Source organism: Eubalaena glacialis, unplaced genomic scaffold, assembly GCF_028564815.1.
Source record: "Eubalaena glacialis isolate mEubGla1 unplaced genomic scaffold, mEubGla1.1.hap2.+ XY scaffold_629, whole genome shotgun sequence".
In the NCBI taxonomy this organism is placed as follows: Eukaryota; Metazoa; Chordata; class Mammalia; order Artiodactyla; family Balaenidae; genus Eubalaena; species Eubalaena glacialis.
In genome coordinates, this window is record NW_026871524.1 from 67821 (window position 1) to 93231 (window position 25411).

Here is a 25411-nt window from a genome sequence, read left to right on the forward strand (position 1 = left end):
CTGGGCTGGCTAGACACCAGGCGCCGGGAACTTTGCTCGGCAGTTGGCGTGGGGGCAAGGGTGGCGTTGCTGTGTCTAAGGGGCCGTGCCGGCTCAATGGTGGCTCCCAGTGGCTTCGGGCCAACTGCCGTTGGGCAGGCGGGCCGGCCAGGCCGTGGCTGGGCTGCGCCTAGCACTGTGTGGATTGACAGGGTGGGGAATGCACAAGGGACCGAGGGCCACAGGCCCTTAAGCCTCCGGGGCCAAGTCCTGTGAGCGTTGAGCGGCTCTGGGGCGGAGGGCCAAGCGCCTACAGGCCTGGAGGGTCCCGCCTGACCTGAGCTGCGAAGTCGCCCACAACTCCACCACCCCCGGGCCCTCGAGGCCTCCTGTCGCTTGCCTGGGCGGACGGCAGGGCCGCGCCGGAGAGGGTTGGCTGCCGGGCTGGCGGTAAGTCGCCAGCACCAGCGAAGCTAAGCCTCAAGAGGCACACCGTGGCCCCCGCTGCATTCTACGGCCACACCTCCCTGAACGCACCACACCTCGTCTGATCTCGGAAGCTAATCAGGGTCTGGCCTGTTTCGTACCTGGATGGGAGACCACATGGGAATACCGAGTGCTGTAGGCTTTTTTGCCTCCCGCTCCGCCTTGACATTTAGTGGCCCGCGGCCGAGGCCGCCTCCGCCCCCGCTGAGCACCGCTGCAGGCCTCACCTCCTCACGTCCCTCCCAACACAGCGCGCCGGAGGGATCGCTCCCCGCCGAGCTGGCTGGACATGTGGCCAGAATGCGGCCCTGGAAGGCAGCCGCCACCCCAGCCGCTCCCGTGGTGGCTGGCCCGGACCCAGACTCCGCCGCAGGCCGGGGTGCCGTCCGTGCGGCCCGCGAGGCCCTCGACCTGCACTTGGCCGCCCCCACCGGAGCCCAGCCGCGCCGCAGCCCCCTGTCTGCCCGTGTGTCTCTCCACAGCTCCCTCCGGAAAAAGCCCCCCCCTCCGCCGTTTCGCCACGGCCGGGGGCGGGAGCGGGGGCGGGGGCCGGGGCCGCTTCTCCGGGCCTGCCGGCCACCAGGGCCGGGGTCCTGTGCTCGGCGGGCGGCGTGGGGGCAAGGGGGGGCCTTGCTGGGGCTAAGGGGCCGTGCCCACTCCATGGTGGCTCCCAGTGGCTTCGGGCCAGCTGCTGCCCGGCCGGAGGGCCGGCCCGGCCGTGGCCGGGCTGCGCCTAACTCCGCGTGGGCGGGCAGGGGGGGATGCCCAAGGGACCGCGGCCGCCGGGCCCTGAAGCCTCCGGGGCCGCGTCCCTGTGAGCGTCGAGCGGGATCTGCGGCGGGGCGCCAAGTGCCGACGGGCCTGGAGCGTCCCGCCCGCCCTGGGCTGCGAGGTGGCCCACCACTCCGCCACCCCCGGGTCCCCGAGGCCTCCTGTCGCCTGCCTGGGCGGGCGGCAGGGCCCTGCGGGAGAGGGCTGGCCGCCGGCATGGCGGTAAGGCGCAGGCGCCAGCGAAGCTGGGCCTCAAGAGGCACCGCGCGGGCCCCTCCTGCGTCTACGGCCATACCACCCTGAACGCGCCCGATCTCGTCTGATCTCGGAAGCTAAGCAGGGTCGGGCCTGGTTAGTACTTGGATGGGAGACCGCCTGGGAATACCGGGTGCTGTAGGCTTTTTGCCTCCCGCTCCGCCTTCTCCTTTAGTCGCCCGCCGCCTCCGCCCCCGCCCCCGCCCCCGCCCCCGCCGGGCACCGCTGCAGGCCCCACCTCCTCCGGCCCCTCCCACCACAGCGCGCCAGAGGGGGCGCTCTCCGCCTGCCTGGCCGGCCAGGCGGCCAGAAGGCGGCCCTGGAAGGCAGCCGCATCCCAGCCGCTCCCGGGGTGGCTGGCCTGAACCCAGACTCCGCCTCAGGCCCGGGTGCCGGCCGTGCGGCCCGCGAGCCCCTTGACCTGCACCTGGCCGCCCCCACCAGCGCCCAGCCCCGGCGCAGCCACCTATCTGCCGGTGTGTCTCTCCACAGCTCCCTCCGGAAAAAGCCCCCCCTCCGCCGTTTCGCCACGGCCGGGGGCGGGAGCGGGGGCGGGGGCCGGGGCCGGTGCTCCGGGCCGGCCGGCCACAAGGCGCCGGGTCCTGTGCTCGGCGGGTGGCGTGGGGGCAAGGGTGGCCTTGCTGGGGCTAAGGGGCCGTGCCGACTCAATGGTGGCTCCCAGTGGGTTAAGGGCCGACTGCCGTCGGGCAGGAGGGCCGGCCCGGGCTGCGGCTGGGCTGCGCCTAGCGCCGCGTGGGCGGGCAGAGGGGAGGCCCAAGGGACCGCGGGCCCCGGGCCCTGAAGCCTCCGGGGCCACGTCCCTGTGAGCGACGTGCGGGATCTGGGGCGGGGCGCCAAGCGCCGAACGGTTTGGTGGGTCCCGCCCGCCCTGGGCTGGGAGGTCGCCGAACCCTCCGCCACCCCCCTGGTAACCGAGGCCGCCGTTGCCCTGCCTGGGCGGGCGGCGGGGCCCTGCCGGGGCGGGCTGGCCGCCGGGCTGGCGGGGAGGCGCAAGCGCCAGCGAAGCTGGGCCTCAAGAGGCACTCCGCGGGCCCCTTTTAACGTCTACGGCCATACCACCCTGAACGCGCCCGATCTCGTCTGATCTCGGAAGCTAAGCAGGGTCGGGCCTGGTTAGTACTTGGATGGGAGACCGCCTGGGAATACCGGGTGCTGTAGGCTTTTTGCCTCCCGCTCCGCCTTCTCCTTTAGTCGCCCGCGGCCTAGGCCGAGGCCGAGGCCGAGGCCGAGGCCGCTGCCTCCGCCCCCGCCCCCGCCCCCGCCGGGCAGCGCTGCAGGCCCCACCTCCTCCGGCCCCTCCCACCACAGCGCGCCAGAGGGGGCGCTCCGCGCCGGCCTGGCCGGCCAGGCGGCCAGAAGGCGGCCCTGGAAGGCAGCCGCCACCCCAGCCGCTCCCGTGGTGGCTGGCCCGGACCCAGACTCCGCCGCAGGCCGGGGTGCCGTCCGTGCGGCCCACGAAGCCCTCGACCTGCACTTGGCCGCCCCCACCGGAGCCCAGCCGCGCCGCAGCCCCCTGTCTGCCCGTGTGTCTCTCCACAGCTCCCTCCGGAAAAAGCCCACCCTTTGCCACTTCGCCACGGCCGAGAGTGGGAGCGGGGTCGTGGGCTGGGACCGGTTCGCTGGGCTGGCTAGACACCAGGCGCCGGGAACTTTGCTCGGCAGTTGGCGTGGGGGCAAGGGTGGCGTTGCTGTGTCTAAGGGGCCGTGCCGGCTCAATGGTGGCTCCCAGTGGCTTCGGGCCAACTGCCGTTGGGCAGGCGGGCCGGCCAGGCCGTGGCTGGGCTGCGCCTAGCACTGTGTGGATTGACAGGGTGGGGAATGCACAAGGGACCGAGGGCCACAGGCCCTTAAGCCTCCGGGGCCAAGTCCTGTGAGCGTTGAGCGGCTCTGGGGCGGAGGGCCAAGCGCCTACAGGCCTGGAGGGTCCCGCCTGACCTGAGCTGCGAAGTCGCCCACAACTCCACCACCCCCGGGCCCTCGAGGCCTCCTGTCGCTTGCCTGGGCGGACGGCAGGGCCGCGCCGGAGAGGGTTGGCTGCCGGGCTGGCGGTAAGTCGCCAGCACCAGCGAAGCTAAGCCTCAAGAGGCACACCGTGGCCCCCGCTGCATTCTACGGCCACACCTCCCTGAACGCACCACACCTCGTCTGATCTCGGAAGCTAATCAGGGTCTGGCCTGTTTCGTACCTGGATGGGAGACCACATGGGAATACCGAGTGCTGTAGGCTTTTTTGCCTCCCGCTCCGCCTTGACATTTAGTGGCCCGCGGCCGAGGCCGCCTCCGCCCCCGCTGAGCACCGCTGCAGGCCTCACCTCCTCACGTCCCTCCCAACACAGCGCGCCGGAGGGATCGCTCCCCGCCGAGCTGGCTGGACATGCGGCCAGAATGCGGCCCTGGAAGGCAGCCGCCACCCCAGCCGCTCCCGTGGTGGCTGGCCCGGACCCAGACTCCGCCGCAGGCCGGGGTGCCGTCCGTGCGGCCCGCGAGGCCCTCGACCTGCACTTGGCCGCCCCCACCGGAGCCCAGCCGCGCCGCAGCCCCCTGTCTGCCCGTTTGTCTCTCCACAGCTCCCTCCGGAAAAAGCCCCCCCCTCCGCCGTTTCGCCACGACCGGGGGCGGGAGCGGGGGCGGGGGCCGGGGCCGCTTCTCCGGGCCTGCCGGCCACCAGGGCCGGGGTCCTGTGCTCGGCGGGCGGCGTGGGGGCAAGGGGGGGCCTTGCTGGGGCTAAGGGGCCGTGCCCACTCCATGGTGGCTCCCAGTGGCTTCGGGCCAGCTGCTGCCCGGCCGGAGGGCCGGCCCGGCCGTGGCCGGGCTGCGCCTAACTCCGCGTGGGCGGGCAGGGGGGGGATGCCCAAGGGACCGCGGCCGCCGGGCCCTGAAGCCTCCGGGGCCGCGTCCCTGTGAGCGTCGAGCGGGATCTGCGGCGGGGCGCCAAGCGCCGACGGGCCTGGAGCGTCCCGCCCGCCCTGGGCTGCGAGGTGGCCCACCACTCCGCCACCCCCGGGTCCCCGAGGCCTCCTGTCGCCTGCCTGGGCGGGCGGCAGGGCCCTGCGGGAGAGGGCTGGCCGCCGGCATGGCGGTAAGGCGCAGGCGCCAGCGAAGCTGGGCCTCAAGAGGCACCGCGCAGGCCCCTCCTGCGTCTACGGCCATACCACCCTGAACGCGCCCGATCTCGTCTGATCTCGGAAGCTAAGCAGGGTCGGGCCTGGTTAGTACTTGGATGGGAGACCGCCTGGGAATACCGGGTGCTGTAGGCTTTTTGCCTCCCGCTCCGCCTTCTCCTTTAGTCGCCCGCCGCCTCCGCCCCCGCCCCCGCCCCCGCCCCCGCCGGGCACCGCTGCAGGCCCCACCTCCTCCGGCCCCTCCCACCACAGCGCGCCAGAGGGGGCGCTCTCCGCCTGCCTGGCCGGCCAGGCGGCCAGAAGGCGGCCCTGGAAGGCAGCCGCATCCCAGCCGCTCCCGGGGTGGCTGGCCTGAACCCAGACTCCGCCTCAGGCCCGGGTGCCGGCCGTGCGGCCCGCGAGCCCCTTGACCTGCACCTGGCCGCCCCCACCAGCGCCCAGCCCCGGCGCAGCCACCTATCTGCCGGTGTGTCTCTCCACAGCTCCCTCCGGAAAAAGCCCCCCCTCCGCCGTTTCGCCACGGCCGGGGGCGGGAGCGGGGGCGGGGGCCGGGGCCGGTGCTCCGGGCCGGCCGGCCACAAGGCGCCGGGTCCTGTGCTCGGCGGGTGGCGTGGGGGCAAGGGTGGCCTTGCTGGGGCTAAGGGGCCGTGCCGACTCAATGGTGGCTCCCAGTGGGTTAAGGGCCGACTGCCGTCGGGCAGGAGGGCCGGCCCGGGCTGCGGCTGGGCTGCGCCTAGCGCCGCGTGGGCGGGCAGAGGGGAGGCCCAAGGGACCGCGGGCCCCGGGCCCTGAAGCCTCCGGGGCCACGTCCCTGTGAGCGACGTGCGGGATCTGGGGCGGGGCGCCAAGCGCCGAACGGTTTGGTGGGTCCCGCCCGCCCTGGGCTGGGAGGTCGCCGAACCCTCCGCCACCCCCCTGGTACCCGAGGCCGCCGTTGCCCTGCCTGGGCGGGCGGCGGGGCCCTGCCGGGGCGGGCTGGCCGCCGGGCTGGCGGGGAGGCGCAAGCGCCAGCGAAGCTGGGCCTCAAGAGGCACTCCGCGGGCCCCTTTTAACGTCTACGGCCATACCACCCTGAACGCGCCCGATCTCGTCTGATCTCGGAAGCTAAGCAGGGTCGGGCCTGGTTAGTACTTGGATGGGAGACCGCCTGGGAATACCGGGTGCTGTAGGCTTTTTGCCTCCCGCTCCGCCTTCTCCTTTAGTCGCCCGCGGCCTAGGCCGAGGCCGAGGCCGAGGCCGAGGCCGCTGCCTCCGCCCCCGCCCCCGCCCCCGCCGGGCAGCGCTGCAGGCCCCACCTCCTCCGGCCCCTCCCACCACAGCGCGCCAGAGGGGGCGCTCCGCGCCGGCCTGGCCGGCCAGGCGGCCAGAAGGCGGCCCTGGAAGGCAGCCGCCACCCCAGCCGCTCCCGTGGTGGCTGGCCCGGACCCAGACTCCGCCGCAGGCCGGGGTGCCGTCCGTGCGGCCCACGAAGCCCTCGACCTGCACTTGGCCGCCCCCACCGGAGCCCAGCCGCGCCGCAGCCCCCTGTCTGCCCGTGTGTCTCTCCACAGCTCCCTCCGGAAAAAGCCCACCCTTTGCCACTTCGCCACGGCCGAGAGTGGGAGCGGGGTCGTGGGCTGGGACCGGTTCGCTGGGCTGGCTAGACACCAGGCGCCGGGAACTTTGCTCGGCAGTTGGCGTGGGGGCAAGGGTGGCGTTGCTGTGTCTAAGGGGCCGTGCCGGCTCAATGGTGGCTCCCAGTGGCTTCGGGCCAACTGCCGTTGGGCAGGCGGGCCGGCCAGGCCGTGGCTGGGCTGCGCCTAGCACTGTGTGGATTGACAGGGTGGGGAATGCACAAGGGACCGAGGGCCACAGGCCCTTAAGCCTCCGGGGCCAAGTCCTGTGAGCGTTGAGCGGCTCTGGGGCGGAGGGCCAAGCGCCTACAGGCCTGGAGGGTCCCGCCTGACCTGAGCTGCGAAGTCGCCCACAACTCCACCACCCCCGGGCCCTCGAGGCCTCCTGTCGCTTGCCTGGGCGGACGGCAGGGCCGCGCCGGAGAGGGTTGGCTGCCGGGCTGGCGGTAAGTCGCCAGCACCAGCGAAGCTAAGCCTCAAGAGGCACACCGTGGCCCCCGCTGCATTCTACGGCCACACCTCCCTGAACGCACCACACCTCGTCTGATCTCGGAAGCTAATCAGGGTCTGGCCTGTTTCGTACCTGGATGGGAGACCACATGGGAATACCGAGTGCTGTAGGCTTTTTTGCCTCCCGCTCCGCCTTGACATTTAGTGGCCCGCGGCCGAGGCCGCCTCCGCCCCCGCTGAGCACCGCTGCAGGCCTCACCTCCTCACGTCCCTCCCAACACAGCGCGCCGGAGGGATCGCTCCCCGCCGAGCTGGCTGGACATGCGGCCAGAATGCGGCCCTGGAAGGCAGCCGCCACCCCAGCCGCTCCCGTGGTGGCTGGCCCGGACCCAGACTCCGCCGCAGGCCGGGGTGCCGTCCGTGCGGCCCGCGAGGCCCTCGACCTGCACTTGGCCGCCCCCACCGGAGCCCAGCCGCGCCGCAGCCCCCTGTCTGCCCGTGTGTCTCTCCACAGCTCCCTCCGGAAAAAGCCCCCCCCTCCGCCGTTTCGCCACGGCCGGGGGCGGGAGCGGGGGCGGGGGCCGGGGCCGCTTCTCCGGGCCTGCCGGCCACCAGGGCCGGGGTCCTGTGCTCGGCGGGCGGCGTGGGGGCAAGGGGGGGCCTTGCTGGGGCTAAGGGGCCGTGCCCACTCCATGGTGGCTCCCAGTGGCTTCGGGCCAGCTGCTGCCCGGCCGGAGGGCCGGCCCGGCCGTGGCCGGGCTGCGCCTAACTCCGCGTGGGCGGGCAGGGGGGGATGCCCAAGGGACCGCGGCCGCCGGGCCCTGAAGCCTCCGGGGCCGCGTCCCTGTGAGCGTCGAGCGGGATCTGCGGCGGGGCGCCAAGTGCCGACGGGCCTGGAGCGTCCCGCCCGCCCTGGGCTGCGAGGTGGCCCACCACTCCGCCACCCCCGGGTCCCCGAGGCCTCCTGTCGCCTGCCTGGGCGGGCGGCAGGGCCCTGCGGGAGAGGGCTGGCCGCCGGCATGGCGGTAAGGCGCAGGCGCCAGCGAAGCTGGGCCTCAAGAGGCACCGCGCGGGCCCCTCCTGCGTCTACGGCCATACCACCCTGAACGCGCCCGATCTCGTCTGATCTCGGAAGCTAAGCAGGGTCGGGCCTGGTTAGTACTTGGATGGGAGACCGCCTGGGAATACCGGGTGCTGTAGGCTTTTTGCCTCCCGCTCCGCCTTCTCCTTTAGTCGCCCGCCGCCTCCGCCCCCGCCCCCGCCCCCGCCCCCGCCGGGCACCGCTGCAGGCCCCACCTCCTCCGGCCCCTCCCACCACAGCGCGCCAGAGGGGGCGCTCTCCGCCTGCCTGGCCGGCCAGGCGGCCAGAAGGCGGCCCTGGAAGGCAGCCGCATCCCAGCCGCTCCCGGGGTGGCTGGCCTGAACCCAGACTCCGCCTCAGGCCCGGGTGCCGGCCGTGCGGCCCGCGAGCCCCTTGACCTGCACCTGGCCGCCCCCACCAGCGCCCAGCCCCGGCGCAGCCACCTATCTGCCGGTGTGTCTCTCCACAGCTCCCTCCGGAAAAAGCCCCCCCTCCGCCGTTTCGCCACGGCCCGGGGGCGGGAGCGGGGGCGGGGGCCGGGGCCGGTGCTCCGGGCCGGCCGGCCACAAGGCGCCGGGTCCTGTGCTCGGCGGGTGGCGTGGGGGCAAGGGTGGCCTTGCTGGGGCTAAGGGGCCGTGCCGACTCAATGGTGGCTCCCAGTGGGTTAAGGGCCGACTGCCGTCGGGCAGGAGGGCCGGCCCGGGCTGCGGCTGGGCTGCGCCTAGCGCCGCGTGGGCGGGCAGAGGGGAGGCCCAAGGGACCGCGGGCCCCGGGCCCTGAAGCCTCCGGGGCCACGTCCCTGTGAGCGACGTGCGGGATCTGGGGCGGGGCGCCAAGCGCCGAACGGTTTGGTGGGTCCCGCCCGCCCTGGGCTGGGAGGTCGCCGAACCCTCCGCCACCCCCCTGGTACCCGAGGCCGCCGTTGCCCTGCCTGGGCGGGCGGCGGGGCCCTGCCGGGGCGGGCTGGCCGCCGGGCTGGCGGGGAGGCGCAAGCGCCAGCGAAGCTGGGCCTCAAGAGGCACTCCGCGGGCCCCTTTTAACGTCTACGGCCATACCACCCTGAACGCGCCCGATCTCGTCTGATCTCGGAAGCTAAGCAGGGTCGGGCCTGGTTAGTACTTGGATGGGAGACCGCCTGGGAATACCGGGTGCTGTAGGCTTTTTGCCTCCCGCTCCGCCTTCTCCTTTAGTCGCCCGCGGCCTAGGCCGAGGCCGAGGCCGAGGCCGAGGCCGCTGCCTCCGCCCCCGCCCCCGCCCCCGCCGGGCAGCGCTGCAGGCCCCACCTCCTCCGGCCCCTCCCACCACAGCGCGCCAGAGGGGGCGCTCCGCGCCGGCCTGGCCGGCCAGGCGGCCAGAAGGCGGCCCTGGAAGGCAGCCGCCACCCCAGCCGCTCCCGTGGTGGCTGGCCCGGACCCAGACTCCGCCGCAGGCCGGGGTGCCGTCCGTGCGGCCCACGAAGCCCTCGACCTGCACTTGGCCGCCCCCACCGGAGCCCAGCCGCGCCGCAGCCCCCTGTCTGCCCGTGTGTCTCTCCACAGCTCCCTCCGGAAAAAGCCCACCCTTTGCCACTTCGCCACGGCCGAGAGTGGGAGCGGGGTCGTGGGCTGGGACCGGTTCGCTGGGCTGGCTAGACACCAGGCGCCGGGAACTTTGCTCGGCAGTTGGCGTGGGGGCAAGGGTGGCGTTGCTGTGTCTAAGGGGCCGTGCCGGCTCAATGGTGGCTCCCAGTGGCTTCGGGCCAACTGCCGTTGGGCAGGCGGGCCGGCCAGGCCGTGGCTGGGCTGCGCCTAGCACTGTGTGGATTGACAGGGTGGGGAATGCACAAGGGACCGAGGGCCACAGGCCCTTAAGCCTCCGGGGCCAAGTCCTGTGAGCGTTGAGCGGCTCTGGGGCGGAGGGCCAAGCGCCTACAGGCCTGGAGGGTCCCGCCTGACCTGAGCTGCGAAGTCGCCCACAACTCCACCACCCCCGGGCCCTCGAGGCCTCCTGTCGCTTGCCTGGGCGGACGGCAGGGCCGCGCCGGAGAGGGTTGGCTGCCGGGCTGGCGGTAAGTCGCCAGCACCAGCGAAGCTAAGCCTCAAGAGGCACACCGTGGCCCCCGCTGCATTCTACGGCCACACCTCCCTGAACGCACCACACCTCGTCTGATCTCGGAAGCTAATCAGGGTCTGGCCTGTTTCGTACCTGGATGGGAGACCACATGGGAATACCGAGTGCTGTAGGCTTTTTTGCCTCCCGCTCCGCCTTGACATTTAGTGGCCCGCGGCCGAGGCCGCCTCCGCCCCCGCTGAGCACCGCTGCAGGCCTCACCTCCTCACGTCCCTCCCAACACAGCGCGCCGGAGGGATCGCTCCCCGCCGAGCTGGCTGGACATGCGGCCAGAATGCGGCCCTGGAAGGCAGCCGCCACCCCAGCCGCTCCCGTGGTGGCTGGCCCAGACCCAGACTCCGCCGCAGGCCGGGGTGCCGTCCGTGCGGCCCGCGAGGCCCTCGACCTGCACTTGGCCGCCCCCACCGGAGCCCAGCCGCGCCGCAGCCCCCTGTCTGCCCGTGTGTCTCTCCACAGCTCCCTCCGGAAAAAGCCCCCCCTCCGCCGTTTCGCCACGGCCGGGGGCGGGAGCGGGGGCGGGGGCCGGGGCCGCTTCTCCGGGCCTGCCGGCCACCAGGGCCGGGGTCCTGTGCTCGGCGGGCGGCGTGGGGGCAAGGGGGGGCCTTGCTGGGGCTAAGGGGCCGTGCCCACTCCATGGTGGCTCCCAGTGGCTTCGGGCCAGCTGCTGCCCGGCCGGAGGGCCGGCCCGGCCGTGGCCGGGCTGCGCCTAACTCCGCGTGGGCGGGCAGGGGGGGATGCCCAAGGGACCGCGGCCGCCGGGCCCTGAAGCCTCCGGGGCCGCGTCCCTGTGAGCGTCGAGCGGGATCTGCGGCGGGGCGCCAAGCGCCGACGGGCCTGGAGCGTCCCGCCCGCCCTGGGCTGCGAGGTGGCCCACCACTCCGCCACCCCCGGGTCCCCGAGGCCTCCTGTCGCCTGCCTGGGCGGGCGGCAGGGCCCTGCGGGAGAGGGCTGGCCGCTGGCATGGCGGTAAGGCGCAGGCGCCAGCGAAGCTGGGCCTCAAGAGGCACCGCGCGGGCCCCTCCTGCGTCTACGGCCATACCACCCTGAACGCGCCCGATCTCGTCTGATCTCGGAAGCTAAGCAGGGTCGGGCCTGGTTAGTACTTGGATGGGAGACCGCCTGGGAATACCGGGTGCTGTAGGCTTTTTGCCTCCCGCTCCGCCTTCTCCTTTAGTCGCCCGCCGCCTCCGCCCCCGCCCCCGCCCCCGCCCCCGCCGGGCACCGCTGCAGGCCCCACCTCCTCCGGCCCCTCCCACCACAGCGCGCCAGAGGGGGCGCTCTCCGCCTGCCTGGCCGGCCAGGCGGCCAGAAGGCGGCCCTGGAAGGCAGCCGCATCCCAGCCGCTCCCGGGGTGGCTGGCCTGAACCCAGACTCCGCCTCAGGCCCGGGTGCCGGCCGTGCGGCCCGCGAGCCCCTTGACCTGCACCTGGCCGCCCCCACCAGCGCCCAGCCCCGGCGCAGCCACCTATCTGCCGGTGTGTCTCTCCACAGCTCCCTCCGGAAAAAGCCCCCCCTCCGCCGTTTCGCCACGGCCGGGGGCGGGAGCGGGGGCGGGGGCCGGGGCCGGTGCTCCGGGCCGGCCGGCCACAAGGCGCCGGGTCCTGTGCTCGGCGGGTGGCGTGGGGGCAAGGGTGGCCTTGCTGGGGCTAAGGGGCCGTGCCGACTCAATGGTGGCTCCCAGCGGGTTAAGGGCCGACTGCCGTCGGGCAGGAGGGCCGGCCCGGGCTGTGGCTGGGCTGCGCCTAGCGCCGCGTGGGCGGGCAGAGGGGAGGCCCAAGGGACCGCGGGCCCCGGGCCCTGAAGCCTCCGGGGCCACGTCCCTGTGAGCGACGTGCGGGATCTGGGGCGGGGCGCCAAGCGCCGAACGGTTTGGTGGGTCCCGCCCGCCCTGGGCTGGGAGGTCGCCGAACCCTCCGCCACCCCCCTGGTACCCGAGGCCGCCGTTGCCCTGCCTGGGCGGGCGGCGGGGCCCTGCCGGGGCGGGCTGGCCACCGGGCTGGCGGGGAGGCGCAAGCGCGAGCGAAGCTGGGCCTCAAGAGGCACTCCGCGGGCCTCTTTTAACGTCTACGGCCATACCACCCTGAACGCGCCCGATCTCGTCTGATCTCGGAAGCTAAGCAGGGTCGGGCCTGGTTAGTACTTGGATGGGAGACCGCCTGGAATACCGGGTGCTGTAGGCTTTTTGCCTCCCGCTCCGCCTTCTCCTTTAGTCGCCCGCGGCCTAGGCCGAGGCCGAGGCCGAGGCCGAGGCCGCTGCCTCCGCCCCCGCCCCCGCCCCCGCCGGGCAGCGCTGCAGGCCCCACCTCCTCCGGCCCCTCCCACCACAGCGCGCCAGAGGGAGGCGCTCCGCGCCGGCCTGGCCGGCCAGGCGGCCAGAAGGCGGCCCTGGAAGGCAGCCGCCACCCCAGCCGCTCCCGTGGTGGCTGGCCCGGACCCAGACTCCGCCGCAGGCCGGGGTGCCGTCCGTGCGGCCCACGAAGCCCTCGACCTGCACTTGGCCGCCCCCACCGGAGCCCAGCCGCGCCGCAGCCCCCTGTCTGCCCGTGTGTCTCTCCACAGCTCCCTCCAGAAAAAGCCCACCCTTTGCCACTTCGCCACGGCCGAGAGTGGGAGCGGGGTCGTGGGCTGGGACCGGTTCGCTGGGCTGGCTAGACACCAGGCGCCGGGAACTTTGCTCGGCAGTTGGCGTGGGGGCAAGGGTGGCGTTGCTGTGTCTAAGGGGCCGTGCCGGCTCAATGGTGGCTCCCAGTGGCTTCGGGCCAACTGCCGTTGGGCAGGCGGGCCGGCCAGGCCGTGGCTGGGCTGCGCCTAGCACTGTGTGGATTGACAGGGTGGGGAATGCACAAGGGACCGAGGGCCACAGGCCCTTAAGCCTCCGGGGCCAAGTCCTGTGAGCGTTGAGCGGCTCTGGGGCGGAGGGCCAAGCGCCTACAGGCCTGGAGGGTCCCGCCTGACCTGAGCTGCGAAGTCGCCCACAACTCCACCACCCCCGGGCCCTCGAGGCCTCCTGTCGCTTGCCTGGGCGGACGGCAGGGCCGCGCCGGAGAGGGTTGGCTGCCGGGCTGGCGGTAAGTCGCCAGCACCAGCGAAGCTAAGCCTCAAGAGGCACACCGTGGCCCCCGCTGCATTCTACGGCCACACCTCCCTGAACGCACCACACCTCGTCTGATCTCGGAAGCTAATCAGGGTCTGGCCTGTTTCCTACCTGGATGGGAGACCACATGGGAATACCGAGTGCTGTAGGCTTTTTTGCCTCCCGCTCCGCCTTGACATTTAGTGGCCCGCGGCCGAGGCCGCCTCCGCCCCCGCTGAGCACCGCTGCAGGCCTCACCTCCTCACGTCCCTCCCAACACAGCGCGCCGGAGGGATCGCTCCCCGCCGAGCTGGCTGGACATGCGGCCAGAATGCGGCCCTGGAAGGCAGCCGCCACCCCAGCCGCTCCCGTGGTGGCTGGCCCGGACCCAGACTCCGCCGCAGGCCGGGGTGCCGTCCGTGCGGCCCGCGAGGCCCTCGACCTGCACTTGGCCGCCCCCACCGGAGCCCAGCCGCGCCGCAGCCCCCTGTCTGCCCGTGTGTCTCTCCACAGCTCCCTCCGGAAAAAGCCCCCCCTCCGCCGTTTCGCCACGGCCGGGGGCGGGAGCGGGGGTGGGGGCCGGGGCCGCTTCTCCGGGCCTGCCGGCCACCAGGGCCGGGGTCCTGTGCTCGGCGGGCGGCGTGGGGGTAAGGGGGGGCCTTGCTGGGGCTAAGGGGCCGTGCCCACTCCATGGTGGCTCCCAGTGGCTTCGGGCCAGCTGCTGCCCGGCCGGAGGGCCGGCCCGGCCGTGGCCGGGCTGCGCCTAACTCCGCGTGGGCGGGCAGGGGGGGATGCCCAAGGGACCGCGGCCGCCGGGCCCTGAAGCCTCCGGGGCCGCGTCCCTGTGAGCGTCGAGCGGGATCTGCGGCGGGGCGCCAAGTGCCGACGGGCCTGGAGCGTCCCGCCCGCCCTGGGCTGCGAGGTGGCCCACCACTCCGCCACCCCCGGGTCCCCGAGGCCTCCTGTCGCCTGCCTGGGCGGGCGGCAGGGCCCTGCCGGAGAGGGCTGGCCGCCGGCATGGCGGTAAGGCGCAGGCGCCAGCGAAGCTGGGCCTCAAGAGGTACCGCGCGGGCCCCTCCTGCGTCTACGGCCATACCACCCTGAACGCGCCCGATCTCGTCTGATCTCGGAAGCTAAGCAGGGTCGGGCCTGGTTAGTACTTGGATGGGAGACCGCCTGGGAATACCGGGTGCTGTAGGCTTTTTGCCTCCCGCTCCGCCTTCTCCTTTAGTCGCCCGCCGCCTCCGCCCCCGCCCCCGCCCCCGCCGGGCAGCGCTGCAGGCCCCACCTCCTCCGGCCCCTCCCACCACAGCGCGCCAGAGGGGGCGCTTCGCGCCGGCCTGGCCGGCCAGGCGGCCAGAAGGCGGCCCTGGAAGGCAGCCGCCACCCCAGCCGCTCCCGTGGTGGCTGGCCCGGACCCAGACTCCGCCGCAGGCCGGGGTGCCGTCCGTGCGGCCCACGAAGCCCTCGACCTGCACTTGGCCGCCCCCACCGGAGCCCAGCCGCGCCGCAGCCCCCTGTCTGCCCGTGTGTCTCTCCACAGCTCCCTCCGGAAAAAGCCCACCCTTTGCCACTTCGCCACGGCCGAGAGTGGGAGCGGGGTCGTGGGCTGGGACCGGTTCGCTGGGCTGGCTAGACACCAGGCGCCGGGAACTTTGCTCGGCAGTTGGCGTGGGGGCAAGGGTGGCGTTGCTGTGTCTAAGGGGCCGTGCCGGCTCAATGGTGGCTCCCAGTGGCTTCGGGCCAACTGCCGTTGGGCAGGCGGGCCGGCCAGGCCGTGGCTGGGCTGCGCCTAGCACTGTGTGGATTGACAGGGTGGGGAATGCACAAGGGACCGAGGGCCACAGGCCCTTAAGCCTCCGGGGCCAAGTCCTGTGAGCGTTGAGCGGCTCTGGGGCGGAGGGCCAAGCGCCTACAGGCCTGGAGGGTCCCGCCTGACCTGAGCTGCGAAGTCGCCCACAACTCCACCACCCCCGGGCCCTCGAGGCCTCCTGTCGCTTGCCTGGGCGGACGGCAGGGCCGCGCCGGAGAGGGTTGGCTGCCGGGCTGGCGGTAAGTCGCCAGCACCAGCGAAGCTAAGCCTCAAGAGGCACACCGTGGCCCCCGCTGCATTCTACGGCCACACCTCCCTGAACGCACCACACCTCGTCTGATCTCGGAAGCTAATCAGGGTCTGGCCTGTTTCGTACCTGGATGGGAGACCACATGGGAATACCGAGTGCTGTAGGCTTTTTTGCCTCCCGCTCCGCCTTGACATTTAGTGGCCCGCGGCCGAGGCCGCCTCCGCCCCCGCTGAGCACCGCTGCAGGCCTCACCTCCTCACGTCCCTCCCAACACAGCGCGCCGGAGGGATCGCTCCCCGCCGAGCTGGCTGGACATGCGGCCAGAATGCGGCCCTGGAAGGCAGCCGCCACCCCAGCCGCTCCCGTGGTGGCTGGCCCGGACCCAGACTCCGCCGCAGGCCGGGGTGCCGTCCGTGCGGCCCGCGAGGCCCTCGACCTGCACTTGGCCGCCCCCACCAGAGCCCAGCCGCGCCGCAGCCCCCTGTCTGCCCGTGTGTCTCTCCACAGCTCCCTACGGAAAAAACCCCCCTCCGCCGTTTCGCCACGGCCGGGGGCGGGAGCGGGGGCGGGGGCCGGGGCCGCTTCTCCGGGCCTGCCGGCCACCAGGGCCGGGGTCCTGTGCTCGGCGGGCGGCGTGGGGGCAAGGGGGGGCCTTGCTGGGGCTAAGGGGCCGTGCCCACTCCATGGTGGCTCCCAGTGGCTTCGGGCCAGCTGCTGCCCAGCCGGAGGGCCGGCCCGGCCGTGGCCGGGCTGCGCCTAACTCCGCGTGGGCGGGCAGGGGGGGATGCCCAAGGGACCGCGGCCGCCGGGCCCTGAAGCCTCCGGGGCCGCGTCCCTGTGAGCGTCGAGCGGGATCTGCGGCGGGGCGCCAAGCGCCGACGGGCCTGGAGCGTCCCGCCCGCCCTGGGCTGCGAGGTGGCCCACCACTCCGCCACCCCCGGGTCCCCGAGGCCTCCTGTCGCCTGCCTGGGCGGGCGGCAGGGCCCTGCGGGAGAGGGCTGGCCGCCGGCATGGCGGTAAGGCGCAGGCGCCAGCGAAGCTGGGCCTCAAGAGGCACCGCGCGGGCCCCTCCTGCGTCTACGGCCATACCACCCTGAACGCGCCCGATCTCGTCTGATCTCGGAAGCTAAGCAGGGTCGGGCCTGGTTAGTACTTGGATGGGAGACCGCCTGGGAATACCGGGTGCTGTAGGCTTTTTGCCTCCCGCTCCGCCTTCTCCTTTAGTCGCCCGCCGCCTCCGCCCCCGCCCCCGCCCCCGCCCCCGCCGGGCACCGCTGCAGGCCCCACCTCCTCCGGCCCCTCCCACCACAGCGCGCCAGAGGGGGCGCTCTCCGCCTGCCTGGCCGGCCAGGCGGCCAGAAGGCGGCCCTGGAAGGCAGCCGCATCCCAGCCGCTCCCGGGGTGGCTGGCCTGAACCCAGACTCCGCCTCAGGCCCGGGTGCCGGCCGTGCGGCCCGCGAGCCCCTTGACCTGCACCTGGCCGCCCCCACCAGCGCCCAGCCCCGGCGCAGCCACCTATCTGCCGGTGTGTCTCTCCACAGCTCCCTCCGGAAAAAGCCCCCCCTCCGCCGTTTCGCCACGGCCGGGGGCGGGAGCGGGGGCGGGGGCCGGGGCCGGTGCTCCGGGCCGGCCGGCCACAAGGCGCCGGGTCCTGTGCTCGGCGGGTGGCGTGGGGGCAAGGGTGGCCTTGCTGGGGCTAAGGGGCCGTGCCGACTCAATGGTGGCTCCCAGTGGGTTAAGGGCCGACTGCCGTCGGGCAGGAGGGCCGGCCCGGGCTGCGGCTGGGCTGCGCCTAGCGCCGCGTGGGCGGGCAGAGGGGAGGCCCAAGGGACCGCGGGCCCCGGGCCCTGAAGCCTCCGGGGCCACGTCCCTGTGAGCGACGTGCGGGATCTGGGGCGGGGCGCCAAGCGCCGAACGGTTTGGTGGGTCCCGCCCGCCCTGGGCTGGGAGGTCGCCGAACCCTCCGCCACCCCCCTGGTACCCGAGGCCGCCGTTGCCCTGCCTGGGCGGGCGGCGGGGCCCTGCCGGGGCGGGCTGGCCGCCGGGCTGGCGGGGAGGCGCAAGCGCCAGCGAAGCTGGGCCTCAAGAGGCACTCCGCGGGCCCCTTTTAACGTCTACGGCCATACCACCCTGAACGCGCCCGATCTCGTCTGATCTCGGAAGCTAAGCAGGGTCGGGCCTGGTTAGTACTTGGATGGGAGACCGCCTGGGAATACCGGGTGCTGTAGGCTTTTTGCCTCCCGCTCCGCCTTCTCCTTTAGTCGCCCGCGGCCTAGGCCGAGGCCGAGGCCGAGGCCGAGGCCGCTGCCTCCGCCCCCGCACCCGCCCCCGCCGGGCAGCGCTGCAGGCCCCACCTCCTCCGGCCCCTCCCACCACAGCGCGCCAGAGGGGGCGCTCCGCGCCGGCCTGGCCGGCCAGGCGGCCAGAAGGCGGCCCTGGAAGGCAGCCGCCACCCCAGCCGCTCCCGTGGTGGCTGGCCCGGACCCAGACTCCGCCGCAGGCCGGGGTGCCGTCCGTGCGGCCCACGAAGCCCTCGACCTGCACTTGGCCGCCCCCACCGGAGCCCAGCCGCGCCGCAGCCCCCTGTCTGCCCGTGTGTCTCTCCACAGCTCCCTCCGGAAAAAGCCCACCCTTTGCCACTTCGCCACGGCCGAGAGTGGGAGCGGGGTCGTGGGCTGGGACCGGTTCGCTGGGCTGGCTAGACACCAGGCGCCGGGAACTTTGCTCGGCAGTTGGCGTGGGGGCAAGGGTGGCGTTGCTGTGTCTAAGGGGCCGTGCCGGCTCAATGGTGGCTCCCAGTGGCTTCGGGCCAACTGCCGTTGGGCAGGCGGGCCGGCCAGGCCGTGGCTGGGCTGCGCCTAGCACTGTGTGGATTGACAGGGTGGGGAATGCACAAGGGACCGAGGGCCACAGGCCCTTAAGCCTCCGGGGCCAAGTCCTGTGAGCGTTGAGCGGCTCTGGGGCGGAGGGCCAAGCGCCTACAGGCCTGGAGGGTCCCGCCTGACCTGAGCTGCGAAGTCGCCCACAACTCCACCACCCCCGGGCCCTCGAGGCCTCCTGTCGCTTGCCTGGGCGGACGGCAGGGCCGCGCCGGAGAGGGTTGGCTGCCGGGCTGGCGGTAAGTCGCCAGCACCAGCGAAGCTAAGCCTCAAGAGGCACACCGTGGCCCCCGCTGCATTCTACGGCCACACCTCCCTGAACGCACCACACCTCGTCTGATCTCGGAAGCTAATCAGGGTCTGGCCTGTTTCGTACCTGGATGGGAGACCACATGGGAATACCGAGTGCTGTAGGCTTTTTTGCCTCCCGCTCCGCCTTGACATTTAGTGGCCCGCGGCCGAGGCCGCCTCCGCCCCCGCTGAGCACCGCTGCAGGCCTCACCTCCTCACGTCCCTCCCAACACAGCGCGCCGGAGGGATCGCTCCCCGCCGAGCTGGCTGGACATGCGGCCAGAATGCGGCCCTGGAAGGCAGCCGCCACCCCAGCCGCTCCCGTGGTGGCTGGCCCGGACCCAGACTCCGCCGCAGGCCGGGGTGCCGTCCGTGCGGCCCGCGAGGCCCTCGACCTGCACTTGGCCGCCCCCACCAGAGCCCAGCCGCGCCGCAGCCCCCTGTCTGCCCGTGTGTCTCTCCACAGCTCCCTCCGGAAAAAGCCCCCCCCTCCGCCGTTTCGCCACGGCCGGGGGCGGGAGCGGGGGCGGGGGCCGGGGCCGCTTCTCCGGGCCTGCCGGCCACCAGGGCCGGGGTCCTGTGCTCGGCGGGCGGCGTGGGGGCAAGGGGGGGCCTTGCTGGGGCTAAGGGGCCGTGCCCACTCCATGGTGGCTCCCAGTGGCTTCGGGCCAGCTGCTGCCCGGCCGGAGGGCCGGCCCGGCCGTGGCCGGGCTGCGCCTAACTCCGCGTGGGCGGGCAGGGGGGGATGCCCAAGGGACCGCGGCCGCCGGGCCCTGAAGCCTCCGGGGCCGCGTCCCTGTGAGCGTCGAGCGGGATCTGCGGCGGGGCGCCAAGTGCCGACGGGCCTGGAGCGTCCCGCCCTCCCTGGGCTGCGAGGTGGCCCACCACTCCGCCACCCCCGGGTCCCCGAGGCCTCCTGTCGCCTGCCTGGGCGGGCGGCAGGGCCCTGCCGGAGAGGGCTGGCCGCCGGCATGGCGGTAAGGCGCAGGCGCCAGCGAAGCTGGGCCTCAAGAGGTACCGCGAGGGCCCCTCCTGCGTCTACGGCCATACCACCCTGAACGCGCCCGATCTCGTCTGATCTCGGAAGCTAAGCAGGGTCGGGCCTGGTTAGTACTTGGATGGGAGACCGCCTGGGAATACCGGGTGCTGTAGGCTTTTTGCCTCCCGCTCCGCCTTCTCCTTTAGTCGCCCACCGCCTCCGCCCCCGCCCCCGCCCCCGCCGGGCAGCGCTGCAGGCCCCACCTCCTCCGGCCCCTCCCACCACAGCGCGCCAGAGGGGGCGCTCCGCGCCGGCCTGGCCGGCCAGGCGGCCAGAAGGCGGCCCTGGAAGGCAGCCGCCACCCCAGCCGCTCCCGTGGTGGCTGGCCCGGACCCAGACTCCGCCGCAGGCCGGGGTGCCGTCCGTGCGGCCCACGAAGCCCTCGACCTGCACTTGGCCGCCCCCACCGGAGCCCAGCCGCGCCGCAGCCCCCTGTCTGCCCGTGTGTCTCTCCACAGCTCCTCCGGAAAAAGCCACCCTTTGCCACTTCGCCACGGCCGAGAGTGGGAGCGGGGTCGTGGGCTGGGACCGGTTCGCTGGGCTGGCTAGACACCAGGCGCCGGGAACTTTGCTCGGCAGTTGGCGTGGGGGCAAGGGTGGCGTTGCTGTGTCTAAGGGGCCGTGCCGGCTCAATGGTGGCTCCCAGTGGCTTCGGGCCAACTGCCGTTGGGCAGGCGGGCCGGCCAGGCCGTGGCTGGGCTGCGCCTAGCACTGTGTGGATTGACAGGGTGGGGAATGCACAAGGGACCGAGGGCCACAGGCCCTTAAGCCTCCGGGGCCAAGTCCTGTGAGCGTTGAGCGGCTCTGGGGCGGAGGGCCAAGCGCCTACAGGCCTGGAGGGTCCCGCCTGACCTGAGCTGCGAAGTCGCCCACAACTCCACCACCCCCGGGCCCTCGAGGCCTCCTGTCGCTTGCCTGGGCGGACGCAGGGCCGCGCCGGAGAGGGTTGGCTGCCGGGCTGGCGGTAAGTCGCCAGCACCAGCGAAGCTAAGCCTCAAGAGGCACACCGTGGCCCCCGCTGCATTCTACGGCCACACCTCCCTGAACGCACCACACCTCGTCTGATCTCGGAAGCTAATCAGGGTCTGGCCTGTTTCGTACCTGGATGGGAGACCACATGGGAATACCGAGTGCTGTAGGCTTTTTTGCCTCCCGCTCCGCCTTGACATTTAGTGGCCCGCGGCCGAGGCCGCCTCCGCCCCCGCTGAGCACCGCTGCAGGCCTCACCTCCTCACGTCCCTCCCAACACAGCGCGCCGGAGGGATCGCTCCCCGCCGAGCTGGCTGGACATGCGGCCAGAATGCGGCCCTGGAAGGCAGCCGCCACCCAGCCGCTCCCGTGGTGGCTGGCCCGGACCCAGACTCCGCCGCAGGCCGGGGTGCCGTCCGTGCGGCCCGCGAGGCCCTCGACCTGCACTTGGCCGCCCCCACCGGAGCCCCAGCCGCGCCGCAGCCCCTGTCTGCCCGTGTGTCTCTCCACAGCTCCCTCCGGAAAAAGCCCCCCCCTCCGCCGTTTCGCCACGGCCGGGGGCGGGAGCGGGGGCGGGGGCCGGGGCCGCTTCTCCGGGCCTGCCGGCCACCAGGGCCGGGGTCCTGTGCTCGGCGGGCGGCGTGGGGGCAAGGGGGGGCCTTGCTGGGGCTAAGGGGCCGTGCCCACTCCATGGTGGCTCCCAGTGGCTTCGGGCCAGCTGCTGCCCGGCCGGAGGGCCGGCCCGGCCGTGGCCGGGCTGCGCCTAACTCCGCGTGGGCGGGCAGGGGGGGATGCCCAAGGGACCGCGGCCGCCGGGCCCTGAAGCCTCCGGGGCCGCGTCCCTGTGAGCGTCGAGCGGGATCTGCGGCGGGGCGCCAAGCGCCGACGGGCCTGGAGCGTCCCGCCCGCCCTGGGCTGCGAGGTGGCCCACCACTCCGCCACCCCCGGGTCCCCGAGGCCTCCTGTCGCCTGCCTGGGCGGGCGGCAGGGCCCTGCGGGAGAGGGCTGGCCGCCGGCATGGCGGTAAGGCGCAGGCGCCAGCGAAGCTGGGCCTCAAGAGGCACCGCGCGGGCCCCTCCTGCGTCTACGGCCATACCACCCTGAACGCGCCCGATCTCGTCTGATCTCGGAAGCTAAGCAGGGTCGGGCCTGGTTAGTACTTGGATGGGAGACCGCCTGGGAATACCGGGTGCTGTAGGCTTTTTGCCTCCCGCTCCGCCTTCTCCTTTAGTCGCCCGCCGCCTCCGCCCCCGCCCCCGCCCCCGCCCCCGCCGGGCACCGCTGCAGGCCCCACCTCCTCCGGCCCCTCCCACCACAGCGCGCCAGAGGGGAGGGGGCGCTCTCCGCCTGCCTGGCCGGCCAGGCGGCCAGAAGGCGGCCCTGGAAGGCAGCCGCATCCCAGCCGCTCCCGGGGTGGCTGGCCTGAACCCAGACTCCGCCTCAGGCCCGGGTGCCGGCCGTGCGGCCCGCGAGCCCTTGACCTGCACCTGGCCGCCCCCACCAGCGCCCAGCCCCGGCGCAGCCACCTATCTGCCGGTGTGTCTCTCCACAGCTCCCTCCGGAAAAAGCCCCCCTCCGCCGTTTCGCCACGGCCGGGGGCGGGAGCGGGGGCGGGGGCCGGGGCCGGTGCTCCGGGCCGGCCGGCCACAAGGCGCCGGGTCCTGTGCTCGGCGGGTGGCGTGGGGGCAAGGGTGGCCTTGCTGGGGCTAAGGGGCCGTGCCGACTCAATGGTGGCTCCCAGTGGGTTAAGGGCCGACTGCCGTCGGGCAGGAGGGCCGGCCCGGGCTGCGGCTGGGCTGCGGCCTAGCGCCGCGTGGGCGGGCAGAGGGGAGGCCCAAGGGACCGCGGGCCCCGGGCCCTGAAGCCTCCGGGGCCACGTCCCTGTGAGCGACGTGCGGGATCTGGGGCGGGGCGCCAAGCGCCGAACGGTTTGGTGGGTCCCGCCCGCCCTGGGCTGGGAGGTCGCCGAACCCTCCGCCACCCCCCTGGTACCCGAGGCCGCCCGTTGCCCTGCCTGGGCGGGCGGCGGGGCCCTGCCGGGGCGGGCTGGCCGCCGGGCTGGCGGGGAGGCGCAAGCGCCAGCGAAGCTGGGCCTCAAGAGCACTCCGCGGGCCCCTTTTAACGTCTACGGCCATACCACCCTGAACGCGCCCGATCTCGTCTGATCTCGGAAGCTAAGCAGGGTCGGGCCTGGTTAGTACTTGGATGGGAGACCGCCTGGGAATACCGGGTGCTGTAGGCTTTTTGCCTCCCGCTCCGCCTTCTCCTTTAGTCGCCCGCGGCCTAGGCCGAGGCCGAGGCCGAGGCCGAGGCCGCTGCCTCCGCCCCCGCACCCGCCCCCGCCGGGCAGCGCTGCAGGCCCCACCTCCTCCGGCCCCTCCCACCACAGCGCGCCAGAGGGGGCGCTCCGCGCCGGCCTGGCCGGCCAGGCGGCCAGAAGGCGGCCCTGGAAGGCAGCCGCCACCCCAGCCGCTCCCGTGGTGGCTGGCCCGGACCCAGACTCCGCCGCAGGCCGGGGTGCCGTCCGTGCGGCCCACGAAGCCCTCGACCTGCACTTGGCCGCCCCCACCGGAGCCCAGCCGCGCCGCAGCCCCCTGTCTGCCCGTGTGTCTCTCCACAGCTCCCTCCGGAAAAAGCCCACCCTTTGCCACTTCGCCACGGCCGAGAGTGGGAGCGGGGTCGTGGGCTGGGACCGGTTCGCTGGGCTGGCTAGACACCAGGCGCCGGGAACTTTGCTCGGCAGTTGGCGTGGGGGCAAGGGTGGCGTTGCTGTGTCTAAGGGGCCGTGCCGGCTCAATGGTGGCTCCCAGTGGCTTCGGGCCAACTGCCGTTGGGCAGGCGGGCCGGCCAGGCCGTGGCTTGGGCTGCGCCTAGCACTGTGTGGATTGACAGGGTGGGAATGCACAAGGGACCGAGGGCCACAGGCCTTAAGCCTCCGGGGCCAAGTCCTGTGAGCGTTGAGCGGCTCTGGGGCGGAGGGCCAAGCGCCTACAGGCCTGGAGGGTCCGCCTGACCTGAGCTGCGAAGTCGCCCACAACTCCACCACCCCCGGGCCCTCGAGGCCTCCTGTCGCTTGCCTGGGCGGACGGCAGGGCCGCGCCGGAGAGGGTTGGCTGCCGGGCTGGCGGTAAGTCGCCAGCACCAGCGAAGCTAAGCCTCAAGAGGCACACCGTGGCCCCGCTGCATTCTACGGCCACACCTCCTGAACGCACCACACCTCGTCTGATCTCGGAAGCTAATCAGGGTCTGGCCTGTTTCGTACCTGGATGGGAGACCACATGGGAATACCGAGTGCTGTAGGCTTTTTTGCCTCCCGCTCCGCCTTGACATTTAGTGGCCCGCGGCCGAGGCCGCCTCCGCCCCCGCTGAGCACCGCTGCAGGCCTCACCTCCTCACGTCCCTCCCAACACAGCGCGCCGGAGGGATCGCTCCCCGCCGAGCTGGCTGGACATGCGGCCAGAATGCGGCCCTGGAAGGCAGCCGCCACCCCAGCCGCTCCCGTGGTGGCTGGCCCGGACCCAGACTCCGCCGCAGGCCGGGGTGCCGTCCGTGCGGCCCGCGAGGCCCTCGACCTGCACTTGGCCGCCCCCACCGGAGCCCAGCCGCGCCGCAGCCCCGTCTGCCCGTGTGTCTCTCCACAGCTCCCTCCGGAAAAAGCCCCCCCCTCCGCCGTTTCGCCACGGCCGGGGGCGGGAGCGGGGGCGGGGGCCGGGGCCGCTTCTCCGGGCCTGCCGGCCACCAGGGCCGGGGTCCTGTGCTCGGCGGGCGGCGTGGGGGCAAGGGGGGGCCTTGCTGGGGCTAAGGGGCCGTGCCCACTCCATGGTGGCTCCCAGTGGCTTCGGGCCAGCTGCTGCCCGGCCGGAGGGCCGGCCCGGCCGTGGCCGGGCTGCGCCTAACTCCGCGTGGGCGGGCAGGGGGGGATGCCCAAGGGACCGCGGCCGCCGGGCCCTGAAGCCTCCGGGGCCGCGTCCCTGTGAGCGTCGAGCGGGATCTGCGGCGGGGCGCCAAGCGCCGACGGGCCTGGAGCGTCCCGCCCGCCCTGGGCTGCGAGGTGGCCCACCACTCCGCCACCCCCGGGTCCCCGAGGCCTCCTGTCGCCTGCCTGGGCGGGCGGCAGGGCCCTGCCGGAGAGGGCTGGCCGCCGGCATGGCGGTAAGGCGCAGGCGCCAGCGAAGCTGGGCCTCAAGAGGTACCGCGCGGGCCCCTCCTGCGTCTACGGCCATACCACCCTGAACGCGCCCGATCTCGTCTGATCTCGGAAGCTAAGCAGGGTCGGGCCTGGTTAGTACTTGGATGGGAGACCGCCTGGGAATACCGGGTGCTGTAGGCTTTTTGCCTCCCGCTCCGCCTTCTCCTTTAGTCGCCCGCCGCCTCCGCCCCCGCCCCCGCCCCCGCCGGGCAGCGCTGCAGGCCCCACCTCCTCCGGCCCCCTCCCACCACAGCGCGCCAGAGGGGGCGCTCCGCGCCGGCCTGGCCGGCCAGGCGGCCAGAAGGCGGCCCTGGAAGGCAGCCGCCACCCCAGCCGCTCCCGTGGTGGCTGGCCCGGACCCAGACTCCGCCGCAGGCCGGGGTGCCGTCCGTGCGGCCCACGAAGCCCTCGACCTGCACTTGGCCGCCCCCACCGGAGCCCAGCCGCGCCGCAGCCCCCTGTCTGCCCGTGTGTCTCTCCACAGCTCCCTCCGGAAAAAGCCCACCCTTTGCCACTTCGCCACGGCCGAGAGTGGGAGCGGGGTCGTGGGCTGGGACCGGTTCGCTGGGCTGGCTAGACACCAGGCGCCGGGAACTTTGCTCGGCAGTTGGCGTGGGGGCAAGGGTGGCGTTGCTGTGTCTAAGGGGCCGTGCCGGCTCAATGGTGGCTCCCAGTGGCTTCGGGCCAACTGCCGTTGGGCAGGCGGGCCGGCCAGGCCGTGGCTGGGCTGCGCCTAGCACTGTGTGGATTGACAGGGTGGGGAATGCACAAGGGACCGAGGGCCACAGGCCCTTAAGCCTCCGGGGCCAAGTCCTGTGAGCCTTGAGCGGCTCTGGGGCGGAGGGCCAAGCGCCTACAGGCCTGGAGGGTCCCGCCTGACCTGAGCTGCGAAGTCGCCCACAACTCCACCACCCCCGGGCCCTCGAGGCCTCCTGTCGCTTGCCTGGGCGGACGGCAGGGCCGCGCCGGAGAGGGTTGGCTGCCGGGCTGGCGGTAAGTCGCCAGCACCAGCGAAGCTAAGC

At 73.9% G+C, this 25411-nt stretch overlaps 15 non-coding genes and 7 pseudogenes across 15 annotated transcripts; all 22 read left to right on the plus strand.

The window, feature by feature from the left end:
- The first annotated feature begins 488 nt into the window (after window positions 1-488).
- On the plus strand, window positions 489-607 carry LOC133083743 (5S ribosomal RNA; annotated as a pseudogene).
- A 910-nt stretch (window positions 608-1517) lies between these two features.
- Window positions 1518-1636, plus strand: LOC133083793 (5S ribosomal RNA). Its single transcript, XR_009699280.1, has one exon. It is a non-coding gene; the product is annotated as a 5S ribosomal RNA (ribosomal RNA).
- Window positions 1637-2554: 918 nt separating this feature from the next.
- Window positions 2555-2673, plus strand: LOC133083795 (5S ribosomal RNA). The gene has a single exon (XR_009699281.1). It is a non-coding gene; the product is annotated as a 5S ribosomal RNA (ribosomal RNA).
- A 946-nt stretch (window positions 2674-3619) lies between these two features.
- LOC133083744 (5S ribosomal RNA) lies at window positions 3620-3738 on the plus strand (annotated as a pseudogene).
- Window positions 3739-4649: 911 nt separating this feature from the next.
- On the plus strand, window positions 4650-4768 carry LOC133083796 (5S ribosomal RNA). The gene has a single exon (XR_009699282.1). It is a non-coding gene; the product is annotated as a 5S ribosomal RNA (ribosomal RNA).
- Window positions 4769-5686: 918 nt separating this feature from the next.
- Window positions 5687-5805, plus strand: LOC133083797 (5S ribosomal RNA). Its single transcript, XR_009699283.1, has one exon. It is a non-coding gene; the product is annotated as a 5S ribosomal RNA (ribosomal RNA).
- Window positions 5806-6751: 946 nt separating this feature from the next.
- Window positions 6752-6870, plus strand: LOC133083746 (5S ribosomal RNA; annotated as a pseudogene).
- A 910-nt stretch (window positions 6871-7780) lies between these two features.
- On the plus strand, window positions 7781-7899 carry LOC133083798 (5S ribosomal RNA). Its single transcript, XR_009699284.1, has one exon. It is a non-coding gene; the product is annotated as a 5S ribosomal RNA (ribosomal RNA).
- A 919-nt stretch (window positions 7900-8818) lies between these two features.
- Window positions 8819-8937, plus strand: LOC133083799 (5S ribosomal RNA). The gene has a single exon (XR_009699285.1). It is a non-coding gene; the product is annotated as a 5S ribosomal RNA (ribosomal RNA).
- Window positions 8938-9883: 946 nt separating this feature from the next.
- On the plus strand, window positions 9884-10002 carry LOC133083747 (5S ribosomal RNA; annotated as a pseudogene).
- A 909-nt stretch (window positions 10003-10911) lies between these two features.
- Window positions 10912-11030, plus strand: LOC133083800 (5S ribosomal RNA). Its single transcript, XR_009699286.1, has one exon. It is a non-coding gene; the product is annotated as a 5S ribosomal RNA (ribosomal RNA).
- A 918-nt stretch (window positions 11031-11948) lies between these two features.
- On the plus strand, window positions 11949-12066 carry LOC133083721 (5S ribosomal RNA). Its single transcript, XR_009699246.1, has one exon. It is a non-coding gene; the product is annotated as a 5S ribosomal RNA (ribosomal RNA).
- Window positions 12067-14041: 1975 nt separating this feature from the next.
- On the plus strand, window positions 14042-14160 carry LOC133083801 (5S ribosomal RNA). The gene has a single exon (XR_009699287.1). It is a non-coding gene; the product is annotated as a 5S ribosomal RNA (ribosomal RNA).
- A 910-nt stretch (window positions 14161-15070) lies between these two features.
- LOC133083748 (5S ribosomal RNA) lies at window positions 15071-15189 on the plus strand (annotated as a pseudogene).
- Window positions 15190-16097: 908 nt separating this feature from the next.
- LOC133083802 (5S ribosomal RNA) lies at window positions 16098-16216 on the plus strand. The gene has a single exon (XR_009699288.1). It is a non-coding gene; the product is annotated as a 5S ribosomal RNA (ribosomal RNA).
- A 918-nt stretch (window positions 16217-17134) lies between these two features.
- Window positions 17135-17253, plus strand: LOC133083804 (5S ribosomal RNA). The gene has a single exon (XR_009699290.1). It is a non-coding gene; the product is annotated as a 5S ribosomal RNA (ribosomal RNA).
- Window positions 17254-18199: 946 nt separating this feature from the next.
- LOC133083749 (5S ribosomal RNA) lies at window positions 18200-18318 on the plus strand (annotated as a pseudogene).
- A 910-nt stretch (window positions 18319-19228) lies between these two features.
- LOC133083805 (5S ribosomal RNA) lies at window positions 19229-19347 on the plus strand. The gene has a single exon (XR_009699291.1). It is a non-coding gene; the product is annotated as a 5S ribosomal RNA (ribosomal RNA).
- Window positions 19348-20254: 907 nt separating this feature from the next.
- Window positions 20255-20373, plus strand: LOC133083750 (5S ribosomal RNA; annotated as a pseudogene).
- A 909-nt stretch (window positions 20374-21282) lies between these two features.
- LOC133083806 (5S ribosomal RNA) lies at window positions 21283-21401 on the plus strand. The gene has a single exon (XR_009699292.1). It is a non-coding gene; the product is annotated as a 5S ribosomal RNA (ribosomal RNA).
- A 922-nt stretch (window positions 21402-22323) lies between these two features.
- Window positions 22324-22442, plus strand: LOC133083807 (5S ribosomal RNA). The gene has a single exon (XR_009699293.1). It is a non-coding gene; the product is annotated as a 5S ribosomal RNA (ribosomal RNA).
- A 1969-nt stretch (window positions 22443-24411) lies between these two features.
- On the plus strand, window positions 24412-24530 carry LOC133083808 (5S ribosomal RNA). Its single transcript, XR_009699294.1, has one exon. It is a non-coding gene; the product is annotated as a 5S ribosomal RNA (ribosomal RNA).
- Window positions 24531-25411: the final 881 nt, after the last annotated feature.